Source organism: Cheilinus undulatus, linkage group 9 (assembly GCF_018320785.1).
Source record: "Cheilinus undulatus linkage group 9, ASM1832078v1, whole genome shotgun sequence".
Lineage (NCBI taxonomy): Eukaryota > Metazoa > Chordata > Actinopteri > Labriformes > Labridae > Cheilinus > Cheilinus undulatus.
The window spans coordinates 45,283,061-45,300,080 of record NC_054873.1 but is presented as its reverse complement, the minus strand read 5'-3'; the positions used below and the strand labels follow the sequence as shown (position 1 = coordinate 45,300,080).

At 40.5% G+C, this 17,020-nt stretch overlaps 1 protein-coding gene across 1 annotated transcript in view; it reads left to right on the top strand.

The window, feature by feature from the left end:
- cdh13 (cadherin 13, H-cadherin (heart)) overlaps window positions 1-17,020 on the top strand; it is a 784,391-nt gene that overhangs the window by 744,059 nt on the left and 23,312 nt on the right. The gene's annotated exons all lie outside the window — the stretch shown is intronic.

Genomic DNA, 17,020 nt, shown 5'->3' with positions numbered 1-17,020 from the left:
AAAGTTGGGACACTCCCAAATTGACACTGATGCTAGTAAAATACTTTTAAAAAAAGTTGAGACAAGGTATGATTACCTGTCTCTTGCATCACTGTTTGTTTTTGCAACTCTGTCAGCATTTTACTAAGAAGAGAAGTTTCTGTCAATGTTTTACCTTTTGTGTCTTATGTAAGATTTCAGTTTTTCCGCTTTGACAGACTTTATGCTCCATAATGCTCCAAAATTTTTAATGTGTGCAACTTAAGGACTGTCGGAAGGCCAGTGTATCAACCTGGGCTCTTGTACTACAGAGCCATACTGTTCCAAAAAAGTTGGGGCAAAAACACAATGCAATGATTACAAATCTTGTGAACCCACTGTGGAATAGTGTCAGATTTTTTTTTTTTTCTGCTAAAATGAAAAAGCCTTACCATTATTTGTTTGCTTATGTTGCTTCAAGAGCTGTAGACATGGTTCAGCTTTAGTGGACAATTCAAAAACGTGCAGGTTAGTCATGTCATGTGCACTAATGCACCTCCATACCAGCTGACTTTATAACTGTTGACTGATAACGAGCCAGATGGCCTCTTTTCTCATTAGGCTGGCTGCACACTTGACAATTTTGGGCACAAACATGTCTGATATTTACAAATCCAAACTGGGCATGCCTCTGACAGAAAACTGTCAATAGCCTGGGAAGTACTCCCCATTACAAGGTCAGATTAACCATTAAAGCGACTGGTCTATTAACTAGGAGCCTGAGATATTTAGAGGGCCCAGGGCAGTGACCAAACATCACATTAGATTTTGTTTTTAATTTTGGCCCTTAGTGCCACTGCAGTTTTACCTGCAGTGTTGACATTTCCCCTTCTCAGTGGTATGAGATAATGAAAGATAATGCCAGTCAGCTTGGTGTTGGTCAGCCACATCCTGCATTTAGATGTGCCAAAATAGAGACACTGGGACAGCAGCTACGTGGGAAAGCAAAATGTACAATAAAAAATGTATTTTCTTCTGTTGTGGGTGATGATGTGGTTTTCTGTGAGATCTCATGTCTGCAGAATCACCACTCTAAAAACGTAACATTAGGTGTGGTGTCACTGTCTGGTTGTATCTCTATGTGCATTTGGAGTATTATGATATTAAAAATGAGCTTTGAGGCAGTGGTCTCCCCCGTCCTAACCTTAGAATGACTCTGCCTCTCTGGGGTTGTCTTCTTAAACTAGATCATATTCCTAATCTGTTACAACCATCCCAGCTTTATTGGAAATGTTCTGCTGTCATCAAAATTGAAATGGGAACATTCATTTTGATCAAAGAACTTCCAAGTTTTGACAACTGATGTGCCATTTTGGTGCAGTTTTTAATTGTGCATTCAGCTTTAGTGTTTTAAAAATCATCACAGGTATTTTGCACAGGGTTCCAACTTTTTTGGAAATGTTGCTGTAATATGAAGGAGAATGTTGTCTCTGCTCCTTACATGAAGTGCAACTTCTCCAGAGACAATCTGTGGTTACTTTTTATAGCCTTCTTTAAAAAGCCATCAGTGTAAAGGCTTATGGGCATGCACGTGTGTTTATTGTGACACTAGAATATTCATTACATTCATACATTACAAAAGCATGTTTATTCCCAGGAAGTTCATGCTGTGAACTCTACATGTCTGCATATCTTCCTGCCATGCCTGGAGCAACTTCCAGGAAGTGAAACTTGAAATTTACTCTGAATATCTTATTTAAGCCATTAGAATTAGCATGAATAATTCAGCGCCCTCCATTCACAAACGTAACAATAAAGGGAGGATTTCCAACAGCTCGTTAGTGAAGAAGAAGAGTCATTGGCAGCAATAAAGCCCCAGGATCGCACTCTCCTGCCATGGTTTGTTTTGTGTTCTTTATACAGAGACTCAGTGATGCCAGAGGTACTGCAGGACGGGGTGAATGTGGAGACAGCACATGAGAGAGTTTAGGCATGCAAACTGTAAATATCGTGTCATATATCATTACATTATACAACACTAATTCCAAAAAAGTTGGGGCGCCATGTAAAAAGTAAGTAAAACAGAATTCAATTACTTGCAAACCTCATAAACACAAACTATTCACAGTAGAGCATAAACACATCAGATGTTGAAACTGAGACATTTTACCATTTCATGAAAAAAGCTCATTTTGAATTTGATGGCAGCAACATATCTCAAAAAAGTAGGGACAGTGCCATGTTTACCATGGTGTTTACAACAGTCTGTAAACATCTGTGAGTAAGGAGACCAGTTGCTGGAGTTTTGGGAGAGGAATGTTGTCCCATTCTTGTCTGATTTAGGATCCTAGCTGGCCATCAGGAGGCCAGAGCAGTGTAGGACTAAGGTTGACGTGGCAAAATGCACTATGCCTATACCTGGTAATGAAATTGTTGAAAATGGTAACAGGTATTTATTGCAACACAGCTCCTTCAGACATGTTTTTTTTTTGGGGGGGGGGGGGGGTTAACTCGATCTCCTTTTAAGGGACTTTGTTGCTGACAGTCACCGTGTCTCCCCTGGCGCTGCAGCTGTGAGTGACGGCTTAACTTAGCCAGGAGTGGCACACCTTCATTACAGATAATTACTTCTATACACACTGTTGTGAACGTATGCTGTTCACTTTTGTGAACGTATGTCGTTAACGTGGCATTTAAACATCTAAGACTTATTTCAAATGTGTTTAAAGAAAAAATACTTGTATTCAGAACATTCCAGCACTTATAGCCCAATATTGATCATTTGTTGATATCATCCTTCTCATATTTTTGTCTTCTCATTCAGCCCAGTTATGTCATCGTGTGTTTATCCTGATTTGAGCTGATGTGAAATGTTTGAAGATCTCCAGAGAAATCAGTCTGTTTTCCTCTTTCCTGCTTGCTTGTTTCCTACCATTGATCTCCTCATCTCTGCATCTCACATGTCCCGTTGATCACTCCTGCTGTCAGTCTGTGTTGTCTGTTTCCTGTCTTCATGGCTCACTTAGCTCTCTTTAACACTGTTGTCTTCGTATTCAGGAGTCAGTCAACAACTCTAACCTGCATGCAAAATCTGAGAATAGCTTATGTTCTTTTAATTCTTTTCATAGGATCTTAAAGGTGAAATATCATGAAAAAACACTTCTTAGTAATTTTGCTTATATTTGGGCGTCCAAAGTATCTGCAAACCCACAACATGTGAAACAAACCGACTCAGAGTTGAGTCCACACTAGTAACTGTTATTGAACAACTTTTATCCATTTCTAATCAATTTTCGATCGTTTCTGCCATGAGGGGCTAATGCTATCAGCCATATTGTTTCGTCACATTGGCTGTGACATTCAGTGGCAGGCTGTTCCATCGTTGCATCATGCTTTGCCAGGCTGCAGATATCTTTACCCTCAGATCATGCAGGAGACAGCCTGCCCATGGCAGTTAGCACTGGCCTTTGGGGATTAGGGGCTATTTGTAATGAAGCCAGTTTGCATGTCGGAGGAGCAATTTTGCTGTTTTTTTTTTTTTTTTTTTTTGCATTTTTTTTTGCATTTTGAATATTCCCCTGCTACTCCCCATTTACATACAATTGTGACAGGGTGCTGTTTGCTCAGTTGAGTTTGCATGCATTTTGTGTGCAGTTTGCGTGGATTTCCTTTTTGCGTAGGCTCTGTGGATCTGGTGCAATCTTTTCTTTCCATTCTTGGAGCTAAATAAGATCTTTAGTGGATCTGCCCCTTACCCGCAATTTCCACATAAGAACGGCTGAGCCATGCTCCGCAACGCCACGGTTTTGCTCCAACTGAAGGCAACCTCACCCACTGGAAGCGGGTTCGGAGCACCTTTTTAGGGTTAATTTATCATCCATTCTGGCATGAGTCCATGATATTTTTGCTTCTGCCATTGTGTGAGAACATTAGGAAGTTAAAAGGTTAATGTTTGCTTAAAGGATCTGTGGTTTTATGGATAATTCTTTGGCCAAATGTCCTCAAAAGTTAACTTTACCTCATCAATGGCGCCATTGTAGATCTGTGAACCTCTAACCTCTCGGTGACCTTTTGCTCTCCCTGCAGGATGAGCAAAATGTTGATATGGTGATTTATGATCTGGAGTCTTTGCATTGTGTTGCATTTTGAAAGAACCATATATTCTACACTTTTGACTTCCTGTTTGGAGCTGTATGATTGACAGGAGTTTACATGGTTTGGCAGCAGCCGGTGCTGAAAATAGACCTGCAGCAAATCTCCAACGGAGTGGAGCGGAGTGGCGATTCAAGGATGTGCCGGTGCCGTCCTGGAGCGCTTGCAGTAGAACTGCTCTGATTGACTAGAGAGAGTGATTTACAGTACGATTTACCAGTGGATCACGGTGCAGCCACAGTATGTGGAAATTGTGGGTTAGTCATTAAGGGGCAGAGTCACCAAATTATCCCAGGTTGCCCTAAAAATCTTTAGAGCTTGACTGTTTACCACAGGGTTGATGTTTTAAAAGCTTTTTATGATGATAAGTCCAGGCAAGACAAAGAAGTAAAAAATAGCTTAGGGCTCAGAGGGTGAAGGATAACTAGATACCAGATAAGTGACATCTCCTCTACACGATCCACATCATATTTTGACCAAAGCAAAGCAAATGTGTTTCTTTTAGACCACAGGGACTGTGTGAAAGGTGGAAATGGGGTACAATACGTCACCTTTAAATTCCCCCATCTAGCATCACCCATGGATCCCTCTCCGAGTTTCGATCAGCCAGTCTGTCTCCTCATTTCTCACACAACAGAGGACAGTGCTGGGAAAGGCACGGCTTTATTTAAGGGACATATAATTCTACCCCCTCAAGCTGCAGGTCAGGCACTCAGTTACCTCCAACTTCAGTAAAAAACTGAAGATTCACAGGACACAAAGTACTAAATTAAACTGACAACTTGTAGCAAGCAGCAGCATAAGCACTTCCCACTCCGGCGTTGATAGACCATTAGTCGCGGTTTCACTGAGACACACTAATCATGAGCGTAAGCCGGTGCTGCGTCAGCGTTCGCAGGCGAGCAGCCACCTCTCCGAAAGTTCCATGGCAGCCGTCCCGAGAGTATCCCAGCTGGAACAGCCACTTAACATTTCACGCTCTTCTTTTAAGAGATATTTTGTCATGTGGTTGCCATGGCAGCAGCAAGAGAGACTGAACTAGAAAGCATTATAATTGGTCAACATGCCAAGATGAAATTAAGAGAGTCTTCTCCACAGACTTCCCTTTACTCTGACTGACAGCAGCATTCATTATTCTACTGTAAATAGAGCAGACGTAGACAGTGGCATTCATTAACCAAATAGCAGCTCTAGATGACAGATTATTCAGCAGCCTGGTCTGGTGTATGTGTACCCGTCCATTTATCTGGACTGATTCATGTTTGAATAGTCACAAAACAGTGAGCGCTGTAACCCCAGAGATGGAGCTAAGAGAATTCAGAGAGCGAGGAAACAAGGACGTCGTGTGCCTCCGCTGGGAATCGCAGACAGTGCTGCAGAAGTCCCACCAATCCGGATGCAGAAGGTCTGCACACATGCACAGGGGCGCACAGGCGCCCAGAGAGATGACTCCTGCTCGAGCTCATCACAGAGACCTGTGCTGGGGGACAGATAGCGGGGACTGATCGCTGCAGTGTATAGTCAGATAGTCTGACAGAGAGGCGGCGAGGATCCTGTTTCAATTCCCTTATCTGCAAGCTGAACTCTGACCCTGAGGGAGAGAGATGAGGGGGAGAAAAATGGAAATAGCTGGAGGGGAAGGAAGGGAAAAGGAGACGGGAAAAGAGGTGTGGAGATTAAACTCTTGTGTTTTGTTCTTTTTTTCACCCACAGGCGTGTGCATGACCATGCAGCACTGAAATCTACTTAATTTCTCCTGCTCCTTGCATCTGAACCCCCCCACTCTAACTCTGCTACTCGTGTCCCCAGTCCTGCCTGCGGCTATAGTTTATACACAAATAATTGAATCCACTGCTATTTTATTCTTGATACGTAGAGCTTATGTAATGATGTTCATATCAAGCCTCATTTACTCTTTGAGTTTTTGGAGTCTCACACCTTTCAAAAACAACAGATGAGATCAGTTTCCCTGGGCTACGTGGAAATCAGGGTCGACCCTCCATCTGTCCAGAAAATAGATTCAATTCACCTAAAACTGCTGGCAGAAGAACAATTATCAGTTCAGAGAGGTGCACGATATGGACAAAAGTATTCAGCCATCTGACCACTACACAACTACACCAGTTGTCCCATCTTTTACAGGTAAAACAGCCTCCACTGTTCTTGGAAGGCTTTCCACAAGATTTTGCTGTTTCTGTGGGAATTTGTGCCCATTCATTCTGTCCGGCATTTATGAGGTCAGGCTCTGATGTTGGACCAGAAGGCCTGGCTCTTTGTTCCACTTCATTCAGAAGATGCTGGATAAGGTTAGGGTCAGGGTACTGTGTGTGCGAGACAAGTCCATGTTTTTATAGTCCTTGCTTTGTGCACTGGGGGCATGGCCATTTGTGGGTCATGTTTTAAGTCAACCTGAGATGTGAGAGTGAAGAGAAGGACCTTTTACTAGGATGTTAGCAGCACTTAGTTCATGGGGCAATGTTGTTTGGGATGGTCCATCATGAGGGGAAACTCTGAGAACGGCTTGTTTTAGCACACTTTTTCTGAAAGCTGGAGAAAGGGGGTGGGGGTAGGCATTTTTCTGATACTTGGGGTGATTGTGGACAGGACAGGGGCACATATTTTGTTAGAAAAGCCTAAAATATTTTCATTAGAAAAGCCTGAAAATGAAAGTTTTGCATAAAATGCACCTTCTAAGCAAGTGTCAGAGACAGACCAGAGTGTGTACTATGAAAATGCAAAGATTGACCAGAGAGGGAGCGATTTACTCCAGAGTGCTCTTCACGCAAGGATCACTGCACATATAGTATATGTTGTAATTGAGGGTTAAATAAACTGAACTCAGGGCAGCTCATTTGACTACTTTGAGCATGGGATGGGGCTTGCATGACTGTTATTTTTTACAGCTAGTGGGTTCAAGAATATATAAATGCAGATTTATTCTGCCTCTCTTGCTTGTAGCGCTGATGCTTTTCCAATTAAAATGAAGTGAAAGGCCAGTGGACAATACTACACAAAACAGACAGCTCACAACACCCAGAATCTCCCCCTTTACCTAGAGATCCCACATCTTTATGCAGATATCTGTTTTTCTAGAGATTACCGTAAGCACAAATGCATGAATAAATGTATGTGCTGTTGTCTGAAGAATCAAAATCATGGCCAAGGAATTTTCCTTGCATTTCACTGAAACATAAAAAAGACTAACTTCACTATCAGTGCAACTAACACAACAATGGAAGAGGTGACTGCTTCTTTATGTGTTGATCAGATAGTGAATGGCACTCTGACAGATAGGACCATATGGCTTTGACAGGAAATTAGTTAATAAAACAAATGCATTACATATAAAACCCTTTTGCACGTTGCATGCTGTTTTAATTTTAGTGCACTTTTCTGCAAATACTTAAAAGTTTTTGATGCACAGCAATTAAAATAGCAAATCAATCAAATTAATGAGATTTAACAAAATGTAGCTTTATTTAAGCTTTCTAAGTCAGTATAAGAAGACTGACCTTTAGTGAGGTAAATGCAGGTGTTTATTTGAAAACTGCTCTGAATTCTGCTCTTGTTGTTGACTAAAGAAATGGACAGATACAGAAGACTATTGTGTTTGTTTTTCCCTCTGTCCTAAAAATTCAGTTTTTTAACAAAAGACTAGAACCATGTGTTGTTATTTTTCTGTTGTATAGCCTCCAAAGGTCATGTCATCTCTGCTGCAGCTACTATTTTGTGTTTATTTTTGGGCTCTAAATGTATTTTTGTGTAACTGAGAGTTGATATGTTTATGAGCCAGAAAAGAAACTGAGCCAAAATAATCTCTTTATAAGTTATACTTCTGTTAAATTCTATCAAAAGGATTTGTTTCCTTCAAAAGTGCCATGTCTCAAATTTGCTGCTTTGTTTTCGGAGACAAAAACAGGACAGACAAAGACGGATGAGTCTGTGAGTCTCCATAAAATGACCAGATTTTAAATCCTCACCAGTGTAGAGAGTTAGGCTCCGTCTGTTTTAGGAGTCTACGAGAGTGGCAAAAGTTTAAACTGTCATCCAGTTTGACATTTTCAGTCGCCTTCAGCAAAATATCAAATACAAAAGTCTGTTCAGTTCTCTGCCTCAGCCTGGCTGATTGACTGTTCTGAAATAGTATGATTGTTGGACTAAAGCCTATAAGTGTTGCTGCCCAGCTCTGCAGGTCACTTGGTGTTCTTAATTGAAGATTATTTTTAATCAAACCAACTCTGCATAAAATTGATTTACTGAACATGGAGGTATTAGTGTTAACAAATCTATTAGGATCAGATTAAGATCTCATAATACGAGATCATTCTTATCACATTGATCACGTTCTGTTGTGTCATCATTGTTGGTGCTTAATTTCATTGAGAGGCACTTTTGTTAGGCCTGTTTTCAGTAGCAATGATAGGAAAAAAACATATACCACCATGATTTAAGCAGTGCATTTTACTTTAAAAACTCTAGAGTGGCTTTAACCTTGCAAAGCAGATGGATTCTCCCGTTTCCGTATTTCTCACCGGCTAATCCATCTTGCAAAGTTCCTGTCTGAACCGTTTGGACCTGGTTAGAAAGTGACAGGACCATTCAGAGGCAGTACTTCCCAGCATGGCGGAGTCGTGACGTATGCAAGCAGTGACAAGAGACCGGTGCAGTTATGGCGGAAGACACTAGCGTGCTGATAAAGTGTCAGCCTTATCAAAACTTGATGACATTTTTCGTTAAAAGAGGAACAAAGAACAGCATTGAGTTCTTTTCTTTGCTGAAACAATGTTTTTGCCCATCTCCTGACCAGATTCGGCAAGAGTCTAATCGTCACGTGTTTTGTTGCTCTGATTGGCTCATAAAGATGTGACAAACAGAACATTCATCCAATCAGTGTTTTGTTTTTGTCAGGTTGGGGCGGTTCAGTTGACTCCTTGGAAGTTCTACCCTTTTATTGATTTTATTTACCATTTTTTTTTTACATTTTTTAATCCTCTTTAACGTCAAAGTGAAAACAGATTTAGTGATGATACAAAGTAATGTCAATTGAATAAAAATATGTAATGCAATAATCAATGACTGCGTTAGTTTTCATCACCTTAGTATTGTAGTATAAAGACACCTGCCACTATGTAATCCATATTCATGTGAATGCAACTGAGACAACCCCAATTAATGGAGTTGCGGTCATTGCATCCAAACATGAAAACACAACCATGAGCTGAGCAATAAACCAGAGGCGAATAAATGCCAGCTGTGTGTACCTGAAATGACGTCTGGACCTCGACCACGGTGTCCTTCCTCGGTTACCCGACAAGCACAGTCTTTGGCTCCCACGAACCGCCAGCCCCGTCTGGTTGGATTCGTTCAGGTTTTGGTTGTGTTGTGGTGGAGAGATGCTGGAAACGGTGTGTAAATCTGCCTAGAACAGGACATTCTCACAAACTGAGTGAGTGTGCAAGAAGGTGACTAGTGAGAGAGGCCACCAAGACACCTACAACTACTCTGAAGGTGTTCCAAGCCTCAGTAGCTGAGATGGGAGAGACTCTGCAGACAACTGCTGCTCAGGTTTTTCACAAGGCAAAGCTTTAAGGGTGAGTGGCAAAGAGGAAGACATTGTTGAAGAAAACTCAGATCAAATCTGGACTAGAGTTCACCAAAAGGCTGACTCCATGGTCAAGTGGAAGAAAGTTCTTTGGTCTGATGAGGCCAAAATGGTGCTTTTTGCCATCAGACAAGACGCCAATCACTGCACATCACCACAAACACACCATCCCCACTTTAAAGCATGATGGTGGCAGCATCATGCTGTGGGGATGCTTATCAGCAGGCTGCCCTGGAAGGCTTGTAAAGGTAGCGGTAACATGAATGCGGCAAAATTTAGACAAATCCTGGAGTGCAATCTTATTCAGTCTGGAAGAGAACATCGGCTTAGTAGATTTATTTTCCAGCAATATGACCTGAAGGATACAAACAGACCTCAATCCAGTAGAGAATTTGTGGCTGGACTCTGAGAGGGCTGTTCACACCTGATCCCTGTGCAACCTGACAGAGCTTGAGCAGTTTTGCAGAGAAGAGTGGAGTAAAATTGCAGATGTGCATGATTGATTTATTAAATCAATAAAAGGGTAAAATATCCAAGAGGATGAATACTTTTTATAGACACTGTATACTTTAGGGTAGTTTTAATCATAGAAGTAGTATGAGTTGAGCTTCCATAAAGGTGCAGCTCATCAGTCTGATGTCAGCTGCTTCACCATCAGAGCTCTATACTGGAGTGTGCAAATTTCCATGGAGCTGGATGTAACTGAATCCCAGAAGTTAAATTCAGCCCTTTTTAAACTGGTGGTAACTGGATACTAGTCTGTGAACATTGTGGAAGAACTGACACTGATAGGACAAAGCAGGATCATCTGTTTCTCACTCTCATGTCTCTGGTTGATTCTGTTGTTGATGATTATTTGGTAAGCGAATCCTCCTCCTGTCAAACTGCACTGTTAATGTCATCGCCCCGAGTTGGATAACACCTTTACACCTGTTCTGTAGATCTGCAGTTTTTCACAGTCTTTCAGCAATGCTGCAACACGTAGACTCAAGTCGTCGCTGGTTTTCAATCTTAGCTCTCAGCCATACAACACTCCAGCCGGAGTTGTTTTTCAGACCCTTAAATAATGTATGTAACCCTGCAGGAGAAAGGGGGAGGGGGATTGTGTGGAGTGCCAACATATAGTGAGTCTTCTAATGCTTACGAGACCTTTTGTTGTTGCAGGATTGGCAGTTAAATCCCAGAGCTTTGCAGGCGCCAACTTTCACTCCCCTCCGTTGTAAACCTTTCTTTTGTGCTCTCGGTGTTATAGACTCCCACACACATCATCCACACACTCACAGATTACCATAAAGTCAGGAACAATTACAGTATTATCCTATAGAGTCGTCGAGGAAAAATGATGGTACATGTATAAAAAATGCTCATAGTCAGATCCTAGGTATAAGACGCGTATGTGAAAGCATCCATTGTTCACCTGAGATAAGACTTCCTAATTGGGCAAACTGAGCGCCGTCAGTACATCCTCCCATATTCTGCAGATGCACACAAAAATGTAGAGCAGCTCATAAAAATGGTTCCTAATTTTAGAAGTAATTACAGGGAAGAATGCCCCGCTCCGGCTCACAGGTGGTAAGGCAGCACAGATGACCACACTGCCCCCTATCTGTGAGCATGTTCACTAATGTCCTCTGTGCAGCACATGTCCTATCTCTCTGCAGCAGCCTCGCTGCAGCTTTATATGAAATTCTCACAGCTGATGATGTGTAGCTGGAGGCAGGAAGTCAGCCAGGTTTCTCAGTATGTAAATAATGTGTATGTTACATATAGGGGTGGCATGGACATGGCTGGACCTTTGAGATGAATGACCCCTTGGATTGGGAATTTAGCTTGAAAGGGGATAAGAATAAGATGATAAAATAAAAACGTCCTTTTTGTGACTTATTTTGGGGCTTTCATGCCTTTATTCTGACAGGACAGAGGATAGAGTGAGAAACTGAGGATAAAGAGATTAGAAGATGTCTCACAATTACTGAAATGGGGATTACCTGAGTGCAGTGAATGTGTCTTAAGTGACTGCAGTATAAAGACACCTGTGTCTGGAAGGTCCTGTCACTGGTTAATTAGTATTCATGGCTACCACTGGGACAAAAGAAGACAAAAGAACACTCCAAGTAACTCAGAGAAAATGTTATTGTAAAGTGTAAGAGTCAGGGAATGGATACAAAAAAAGTTTCCAAGGCACTAGACATCCCCTGGAGTTCAGTTAAATCCATCATCAAGAAATGGAAGGAATATAGCACATGTGTAAATCTGCCTAGATCAGGCCGTCCTCACAAACTGATTGAGTATGCAAGAAGAAGACTAGTGAGAGAGGCCACCAAGACACCTAAGACTACTCTGAAGGAGTTCCAAGCTTCAGCAGCTGAGATGGGAGAGACTCTGCAGACAACAACTGTTGGCCGAGTTCTTCACCAGTCAAAGCTTTATGGGAGAATGGCAGAGAAAAAGACACTGTTGGAAAAAAACTCAGATCAAATCTGGACTAGAGTTTACCAAAAGCCATGAGGGAGACTCCAGGGTCAAGTGGAAGGAAGTTTGTTGTTCTGATGAGACCAAAATGGTGCTTTTTGCCATCAGACAAGACATCAAACACTGACATCACCACAAACACACCATCCCCACTGTGAAGAATGGTGGTGGCAGCATCATGCTGTGGGGATGCTTCTCAGCATATTGGAAAATCCTGGTGGACCATCAAATTCAGTCTGGAAGAGAACTTTGGCTTGGGAGAAGATTTATTATCTTGCACGATAATGACCTGAAGGATGTCAATGTCCCTGAGGACAGTTTTGTCAACTGTCATACTTTTTGACCAATCAGATTCTGAGTTAACAGGAAATGCCAGATGGATGTGTTTCACACGTGTTTCACACATCCATCTGGAAAACCTTCCATGGACGGTATTTAGGAAAGGGCAGATTTTTTGAAAAAAACATTGAAGGGTGATCGGATGAACATTATGTCTGTTAGATCTCTACGGGCCAATCAGAGCAACAGAACACATGATGTATTCGCTATGGTAACCATGGCAACTGTAGACATGTCAGTGCATGATTTTTCAAAAGAAAACAACTCAATGCTGTTCTTTGCTCTTCTTTTAATGAATAAATGTCAAATTCTGATAAAAACTGGTGCTTTAGCAGCATCCACGCTAATCTTTTCCGCCATAATTGTACCAGCCTCTTGTTGCTGCTTGTTTATGTGCGACTTCGCCACATCCAAACTACTGCCCCTTGTTGCTGATTGGTCCTGTCACTTTTTAACTGGGCCTAAACAGGCTCAGACGGGAGCTTTACAAGATGGATTCGCCAGTGAGAAACACAGAAACGGGCGAATCCGTCTGCTTTGCAAGGTTAATTCTGAGTTGGCCATTGGGGATTTTTCAGGAGAAGCAGGACATTTAGATAATGGTCAGCTAACATGGCAGCTATCAGCCCTGGGCCAGCCAGGGAGAGTTTTTTTGTGCAACCCTTTAATTTCCTCGACTATGAAAGGTAATTGGACTTTGCTCATGGAGTCAGAGAAATGCTGGGTATTGCACTGCTGAGTATGTACCTTTTATTCACAACTATCAAATAAGTTGTGCTGTGTTTGCAAACTTGAAATGCCTCTCAAAGGCCACATCATAGCATGGCAGGACACTAAGAGAAAAATTGCTTCTTTAATAGGTTTGGGGAACTTGGATTGCCAACTGAATGGAGTGGTACACAGGGAAACAAAGCTGCACGATAAAAATGATTTTGGTTAGCACTGAAGGCCCAGGTGTAAAATACACTTTATGCCATTAAACCAATGCATCTGTGCATCCCTAGGGCTAACTTCACATGGTGAAAACAGATTGTCCTGAAAGAGCTTCACAGCTGCACAGAAAGAGCAGAATGTTGTGGACTTTCCTGAACGCAGTAGAAATGTTGTGCAGGGAGATGGATTAAACCTTTTTTTTCCACTGGGAGACCCCTGAAACAAACTGGACCTTACATACCAGTGTGACTTATAATTCTGATTTCATGCTACTTTATTTTCCCCCATTCCCCGCACACATGCAGACCCATTTTATCAAACCTTGCCAATAATCAGCATATGCTCAGTCTAGGAGGTCTGCAGGCTCAGAGTGCATGCTAACATCTTGTCGTTGCAGGATTACAGGCTTTAATTTGCCTGTAGTTATAATGCACCACAGAACACTGCTCCCCTCCATGTTTCTCTCTAATTTCACCAAGAGTAATAATGTAATCCAAAGACTAAAGGAGAGAGAGGGAGGAGTAAAAACAAAGCATTTACCATTAAACACAACAAACAACTCCCAACCCAATGCCACTAATTTACCTCCATCCTCCGGGGTTTTAAGTCCACCATTTCTCCTCTCTGATCCCTTGCTTTGCTCTGACAGCCACTTTTCCTCTTCCTTCTCGGGCTCTACACTAATCCCTCCCAGCTATAGAGACAGGATGTTTAGGGGCTTATTTACTCTTGTAAAAACACGGCTTTTTCACAGCCTCCTTTGAAGAGACCTCGGGCTTGAAGTGATGCTACAGTGCAGATCCTGTGTCAGCCCTCAGATCAAGCTGTGAAGGCTTTTTGATCTTTGAACTAAGATATGAGCTGAGGAGCATTCAAAAGAGCTGTCCTTTCTAGATAAAAAGGCTTTAACCGTCTGAGATGTCACTTTGCAGTAATGAACATTTTAAAGGCCGAGCTGTTTATCAAAGACAGGGCGACGAGTGACTTAATCTGCTGGTCAACACAATAACGTCTTTGATCGGGCTCATAAATGCAGAAATCTGCTACTGGCTTACAGCTCATACATTATTCCTTCATCTTCATAAATAAAGCTGTACATTTATTTTTTCTAATAATCCCAAACAGAGAAAATTTAGCTCAGAGGATGCATGAATTATTTGTTAATCATTAGCAAGTGATGCTTAAAGACATCATAAATTGTTTATGAATAAGAAGTTGTTGGAGCAGACTGTGCTCATGTTTTATTTCATGTATTATGAATGAGTTGTTGGTACATTTGCTGGTACATCTGTTCAACAGTTATACGAGAATATACAAGGAAGGTTCAGCTTTAAAAAGAGGCTGAAAGTTAAAGTCTAGACAGAAAGTTTAAAACAGAGTGAGGTAGCATGGCAGTGTATTCATAGCATTCAGTCATGTGTCTAACACAAAGCCCTGGAGGGCAAAAGGAGTTTAGGAGAGTAGCATTAATTATTGAGGTCAGAGTATTTTCTGGCAGATCCATTTCCTGGTTGAAACCAAAGGGAAAAAACATTTTTCCATTTTTTCCATACATAAACGGAAAACCAAATAACATTTTTTTTTTTTTAAAGGGTCAAATTTTACTTTTTTCAATTCCGTTATTTTGTTTTTTTTCATTTAATGAAATACTTCAGTAAAAGGGGATTATGTGACCATTGGGAAAGGTGAACATTTCACAATAAAAGCCTCCACGTCAAACAAGAACCATCCAGTGTGTTTTACACTATGATAATAGTATTATCTATCTATCTATCTATCTATCTATCTATCTATCTATCTATCTATCTATAAATATAGATATAGATCAATAAATAGATACAGTAGATAGATAAAACTATAGAGAAAGGAAGTTTCCAACATTTGGGGCTGAGGTCTTCTACTTTTGTTGCCAAGTTGTTCAAGTTTTACTAGTATCACATCAAAGTTTAAATTCATCACAGTTAACACCTTATTGCTACTTTCTATCAACAGACCAAATTTTGTATTTTCTAACCATTTTTGGCCCAATTTGCCAGTTTTTTACTCCCATAATTTGCCCATTTTTGTCACTTTTTTGCAACATTTTTGCTCTTTCAACCTCTTTTTATGTCACTTTTAATCAATTTTAGCCACGTTCTCTTTCACTTTTGGTATTTTTTGCCTCTTCCAACACCTTTTTCTACTTTTTACAAACTTTAACCCCCTTAATGCCTGTTGTCACATATTTGATACATACTTTTATGATACCTCTATCTAATCAATATGCTCAATAAATTATTCCAAAAAAAAACCAAAAAACGTTTGAATACAATCTGATAAATGATTAAAATGCCCTCAAGTGGATTATCAGTTACCAAATACACCACATTTTATGGAAATTTTGATTTTTTAAAATTTCAGTAGAAAGTTAAATGAACATTTTGGTTCCAAATAATTAGAATTTTTTGGCTATTATTTGTGTTTTCAGGGGTGAAGGGGTTAAACCAATTTTCAACACTTTTTTGGCCACTTTCAACCTCTTTGTGCTACTTTTTTTTAAGCAACTTTTAACACACTAACACCATTTTTTTGGCCCTTTAAATACATTTCACTACTTTTTGCCACTTCAAACCATGTTTTCCTCTTTTTTTTAACCACTTTAACTCATTACCACCACTTATCACTCACTTTTGCAGCATTCTGCAAATATTTGATTATTTTTCCACTAAAGATGTCACACTTTCTTCCACTTTGTTTTTGGCATCCGGACGTCTGGCAATCCTTCCAAAATGGTTGAACTCAGTGTGCCCGTCCATATTGTTATATATATATATAAGTATATATATATAAGTATATATATATATAAGTAATTCCCTTTTAGTAAAGAGGTTTACTTTTTGAAAATGGCTTCATTGTACTACAGCATAAATAAATAATAATTTTGTTGCATTAAGTGATTATTATTTAGGTTAAAATAAAATACAGTTATAACAGCTTGACTTTATAATGGATCATGAGTTTGCTGACCTCCATGGACCCCCCTTTAGCAGGGTCCCAGAAGCTCTCCCCTTTATCCCTCCTGATTTGCTGCCCTTGCCTGATGGTGCACTCAGGTGGGTTTACCTGCCACATCTACGCCTTACTTCAGCCTCAGTTTTTGACACAAACGTGCCCAAAAGTTCTGCACTGTACTGCATTTTAAAATGGACCATTCTTAACAAAGCACGTCTGATATCTTTATCCCAACATTTCTGGAAACAGTACACTCTTCTTAATATTTTCATGCAAATTTAAACTCAGATTTATGTTTAGATGAGTCTTTATTGAGCAACTAAACACATGGCACAGATATCTGTGTGCACTTCTACAACAAATCTATCAACATGTGAAAATACATCAATAAAATGAGTTTACATTGCATCAGTGACTTTCATTTAATATGTAAATGTTTTTATTCTCACTGTGATGTTTAAAGAATTACGCTTTTGAAGCTGATTTTTATTTTTTATTTTTTATTTTTGTATCATATATAGTCACCTGTTAAGCTGCTGTCATGTTTGTCGTCTTTGGGAGGAAGCCGGAGCA